Genomic DNA, 5,899 nt, shown 5'->3' with positions numbered 1-5,899 from the left:
TTAAAATTTAAAATCAATAATTTTTGAACAATGCTTATTTCAACTGTGCAATTTGGTCGTTGTGAACAACTCCAACTACACTTAGTGGTTTCATCTGACTGGCAACATTAGAACGCAGAACTTAAAGGAAACATTACAACTGGTAATAAATGGAAATAGGTCTAAAATATGGCCTATCCCCTAAATGAGGACAAAAAATAAATAAATAAATAAATAAATAAATTTTTGGATTTATAAAGCGCCTTTCTCCAGATCTTAAAGGACTCAAAGCGCTGTAATTTTGCTGCAACGTTGAATCATTACAATCAGGTCACATCAACTAGGTTGCTGCCGAACGGCGCACACCTATCCGCATTTAGATTGTAACATCCACCAATTATCTGTGCAGCTCCCCAAATTCCATTGGGTGAAGGAAGTTTTGATAACCAAACAACTAATCACCGATTTTTGCGATACAGGAGGAAACCGGAGATCCCGGAGAAAACCTGCGAGAGCGAACATGGAATCGGGATAAACCAAGTGCACCTGAGTCCTTGGGCCGCGCCGGGGCTTGAACCCGGGACCTCAGTGGTGCAAAGCGAGGGAACTACCGCTGCGCTAACTCGCCCTCCCTCCAAAAAAGTCCTAAAAACATTCTGATGTCATGAGTCGCCAGTCTGACGAAACCACTAGTATAGTGGTGAAACGTCAATAAAGCGTGAGTAAATCACCTTCATTTTTAGTTGCAATTGTTCACAACGAACAAAATTCACAGATGCAATAAATAATGCCCAAAGTAAAGTGCCATTCATTTTTTAATGTATTACATGGTGAGTTAAAATGAAGTACACTCTCAGTGGCGTGAGCAAAGGGTGGGAGTGGCGGCCGGGTGGCACATGCCCCACCCCCACCCCACCACTTTTGTCAGTCAGTCGGGGGAAATGTACCCAATCGGGGGAAATTTGGGAATTACCTATTACGGTGAGCGAAGGGAGCCGAAAATTGTTGAACAGTGGGGGCAATCGAGACACGTCCACCCCGCACACGCACACACACCGTTTTGAAAACGTGCCACTGTACTGTACACTCTATCTGGTATAAGGTACTATAGTAAAAAATCTATAAGAAAATATCATTGAAAAGAGTAGAGTCTCAACGTCTAAATGAAGAAAATAATAATGTTGTCTTTGTTTATACCAAACAAGAGTTATACTCAAAAACCACCCTGTTTTGTAGTAGCTGCACACGGTTTTACTTCCCATGAATGTAGTCATGATCATGGTACATCACGGCCTCAAGACGGGCCTCAACAGTTCTTTTTAATTTTTCAAATTCAATGTTATCCTTTTTCACTGCACACATAGAAACGGGCCAGTACAATATGGCACCTCAATTATGGCAACATAGTTTCAGTGTCCCCGTGAAGTTCATCGTCTCTTTCGTCTTCAGTTTCCCACAGCGGATTAGATTCCAAGTATTACTAGAGTTATGCATGTGTTGCAAATATACCTAACTACCTAATAAGAGTTACCATGGTTCTACGAGGAGGTACTCATACAAACTGCAGCCCCATCATGTATTTTGCATCTGAAAATAGCGCCTACGTGGATGGTACGTGAAACCGTGTGCAGCTACAGAAATGGGTGATTTTATTCAAACGAGTCTAACTCGAGTTATCAACAATTCTTTTTTAATTTAGAGGTTGAGACTGTTCTCTTTTCAATGACATTTTCATTTACAGTGGATTTCTTATAGATTTTGTACAAAAGCACCACAGACGAGAGTTTACTTCATTTTGAATAAGCCTGCTTTAAATTGTTTATTACCGTACTCCGTCATAACCAAATCCGATTGCTGTGTCTGCAATCGTATCGATTGAACACCGTAGAGAATCTAATTTTACAAACTTCCGACCAAGGGTCTTTTTAGCTTTTCAGTTTCTGTTTTCGTATTCGTATTCGTATGTCATTGTTATTCTGAAGTATTAGCCTCCTATCAGATTAACAATAATATTCCAATTGTCACGGCAGTGAATGAATCAAGTAGTTTCGCTTGAATGTAATTCTTTGGTGTTGCCCCAGCAAATACAAAAGATTTTCGACATCATTTGCAAAAGGTTAGAAAAGGTTGCGAGGAAACATTTAAATGTCGGGGTTAAATAAAGTGTATAATAGGTATAAAACGTTTTCATAACATTCAAAAACGTTTTTGGATAACTTACTGCAAATATAAAACGACCATTAGCATCAGCATAACATCCAGTCACGTTTGACCTTCGTCTAAGCACTAGCCTGTGTCAACCATAGTGGGTAGGAGAATATGAAAACTAATATGAGATACTGTATTAGGATCACATATTAAGTATCATGTGAAAGTATACTCTTGTACTCCAGAAGACAGGATCACATATTAAATGTGCGACACTATGGAATATCTCAAGGACAATATTGTTCAAGGTTGCGCCGCAGGCTTACAAAGAGACAATATTGTTCAAGGTTGCGCCGCAGGCTTACAAAGAAACAATAACGATCAAGCTTAAACTTTAAATTAGCACCCGATAGAGGGCAGGGCCTGAAGAATGAGAGAAATTATGGGGTAAATATTTAACGGAATAAACTGCATAATCATATTACTTAGATTTATTCCGTTAAAAATCTCATTTTAACTTATCAAATTACTAGTTTTTATATTCTATGGTGTCAAATATTTAATATGTGATCCTGTCTTCTGGAGTACAAGAGTATACTCTCACATGATACTTAATATGTGATCCTAATACAGTATCTCATATTAGTTTTCATGTTCTCCTACCCACTATGGGTGCCTGTGTGGACTGAAAGAGAGATATTAAAAACGCCCTTAAGGTTAGGCACTGTTTTAATCTGTTGCGATTTGGTAGTTCACATCATCTTGCGAATGGTATTGAGCTTTGGAAAATATTGCATTGATCATTTCATAGCGAGCGTGTAGAAGAATTCAAATATCACAGATATACTTTTGTAAGTCCTGTGTTTCTTGAGTTATGTTGTAAAGAAGGCTGAAAACAATAACACTTTCTAAAACAAGCAAGATTTCAAAGTATGCAAAACATCCAAGTGTTATTTTTCAATAATATATTGATTAAGATACAGAAACTCTATTTTTTGGCTGCTCTCACCAACAATACTTCGGGTAAAATGTGAACTGTTTTTTAAGTTAAATTTGATTGAATCTTGACACGATGCGTTGTAAATGCGATTATTAAAGCAACGTTTTCACGATATTTTTTTGGGGGGGGGGGACCTGAGAGCATATCACAAATATCGAATTGCATTCTGAATACTAGGAATGTCCTTCTGATATCAAATAATTTGGATTTTTTTTTAAATTCGCGATAGAATAAAACTGTTAGGGCAAATTATTAAAAATTAATATTATTGACATTTTTGACATTTAACAGTCCTCAAAGTAAACTTTATAAATCTACTTCATTGCTACAGTATATATCTATCAGTAGAATAACAAATTTAACAGTGAAACATATTAATCTAGTAGTGAACATATCTTATATGGATACACAAAAAATTAGAACGAAAAAATTGTTTGATTGGCGTAACCCGACCTACCCTAAAATTAAGCCCGACCCTAACACATCTCTTCTTCTTTTTTTTTTTTTTTTTTTTTTTTTTTGCAAAATAAATATAATAAAATTAAAAAAAAATAATGTAGTTAAAAAAAAGGAAAAAGTTCCAAAGCCTTTATCAAACGAAATATACAGCTTAATTTGTTTTTAAAAAAGAATACCGACCTACCTACCCTAATTTTTTTTTTTTTTCGCCAATCAAACAATTTTTTCAGGCCTTATGTAAGATATGTATAAAGAATATTACCCTATAAAATGACAGTGTAACAAGGTAACCTTTTTGATTTAGGAAAGAAGGTGAAAGACCATAAGACCCTGCACCTTTCTTAGCTAAAATCATTTGGAAGATGTAATGATCATGCACACTTATAAATACGTTGCCAATTAAAAGAGCCCGTGTAATGAAAATAAAACAATTCTACTGTATGAAGTGTTATATTGAACAATTAATTGATGCTGCTATTGTATTAAAGTGAAGTAATCTAAGAGCAGAGGTTTGGTGGTTCATCTAGGTGTACGTTTCTCATCCAACCAGACCCAAGTACAGGGAATAAAAAAACACTGAAATAACAATTAAAAAAACAATACCTCCTATACCCTTTATAAACTTGGATAAAATGTGAACCGGTTTATTAAAGTATAATTTCGTTGATTCTTGACCCGATGAGTTGTAAAAGTAATTCTTAAAGGCTCGGATTGCGACGATTTCACAGTATGTTTTGTAGAACCTGAGAGCACATCAGACATTGAATGGTACAATTTACTTCGTTGGCTGTTAAATTTCTAACATATCAATTATTACTAATCATTTGCCATAAATTTGTATTATATCGCGAATTTCAAATCAGAAGGACATTCCTTGTATTCAAAATACAAATCGATATGTCTGATGTGCTCTCAGGTCCCACAAAAAATACTGTGCAAAGGTTGGTGACCCATCCCTTAAACAGTTGTCGTTTTTTCTTAAATTTCATTGTGGTTCTTGCCCGTGTTTTAATATATCATGAGATATTCTTAAAGGTCCGTAACCCGATCAACAACATCATCCCCTCGATTTTTGTCATTGTTAATGAGTTTTTGGTATCCTGAAAAAAAAAAATTGAACTTTAACTATAAGTACCGTCCGCTATTCTATATTGAAAAGGCCTTGCTGTTAATTTAACTTAAAGTACGCCACCTTTAGTACTTTACTTTCGTGAATCAATTTTATACAGGTCGACCTTGACAGAGCTAACATCTTTGTTTCCGTGAGTTCAGCATTAGTCTAAAAGTTGCACGTTAATTATATATTAGGAATTGAAATAAGCTTTCTTTTGATGTTCCAGTGGTTGCGTTGTAAAAATCAAATTCGCGACCTATTCTCGTGTAATTTTGCTTACTTACCGAATCAGAACTTTAGCACAAACCCTGACCCCTGCTTCGGCTTTTCAGATACTATTATGTATTATCCATTTTCCCCACCCAGCTCTGTATAAAGGTATACATTTTTTAATGCCGCCATTTGGCAGGGTTTTTTCGCATGCCCAAACTTATCCCCCACCCGGAGAATCAACGGTTGTATCGTTTCTAAATCCGAAATACCGCCATCACACACAACCAACTAAACTGACAGACAAAGTTTACTGTGTATTTTATCCTTGTAACTTCGTATATACAATGTTTATCTTTTCCACCCTTTTTCTAACATAAAATGGAAACATAACATTTTACTTCATATTTTGGATTTATAGAACCCCCATGTCATCGGTTGGGGGATATTGCGAAGTTAGCAGTGTTGTAGTCAAGACCTCTATGTCCGAGACCGAGACCGAGACCGAGACCTGCCCATCCGAGACCGAGACCGAGACCGAGACCAAACCTTCCGAGACCAAGACCATCCCTTCCGAGACCGAGACCTCTAAGTTCCGAGACCGAGACCGAGACCGAGACCTTTGTTTAATCATGAACTGATATCGGAAGCTCGCATCTGATCCTGAACATGACCACTTTATTGGTCCATTTATTGTTAACTCATCATACATGTTATTATCATATGATTTCTATATCTTTATTCTTAACAATTATGTTTACTCTTTATGAAACTCAACTTCCACGTAAGAATTCCGCTGTTGCATCAGCCCCAGACATTCTCTGATTCAATCTGAAGTTGAACCTATAGTAGATTTTATTTTAAATCACTAAAAGCAACAACGAAAGTGACAAACTGTTTTGCATTCAAGGCATTAGCCAGAGGGGTGTCCACTGTCAGTGTCCAGGTGTCATTTGGACGCGCTGTTTTCAATTTGGACACCCTAAAAC

The sequence above is a fragment of the Amphiura filiformis genome, chromosome 19, assembly GCF_039555335.1.
Source record: "Amphiura filiformis chromosome 19, Afil_fr2py, whole genome shotgun sequence".
Classification (NCBI taxonomy): Eukaryota; Metazoa; Echinodermata; class Ophiuroidea; order Amphilepidida; family Amphiuridae; genus Amphiura; species Amphiura filiformis.
This window is presented reverse-complemented; position numbering follows the sequence as displayed.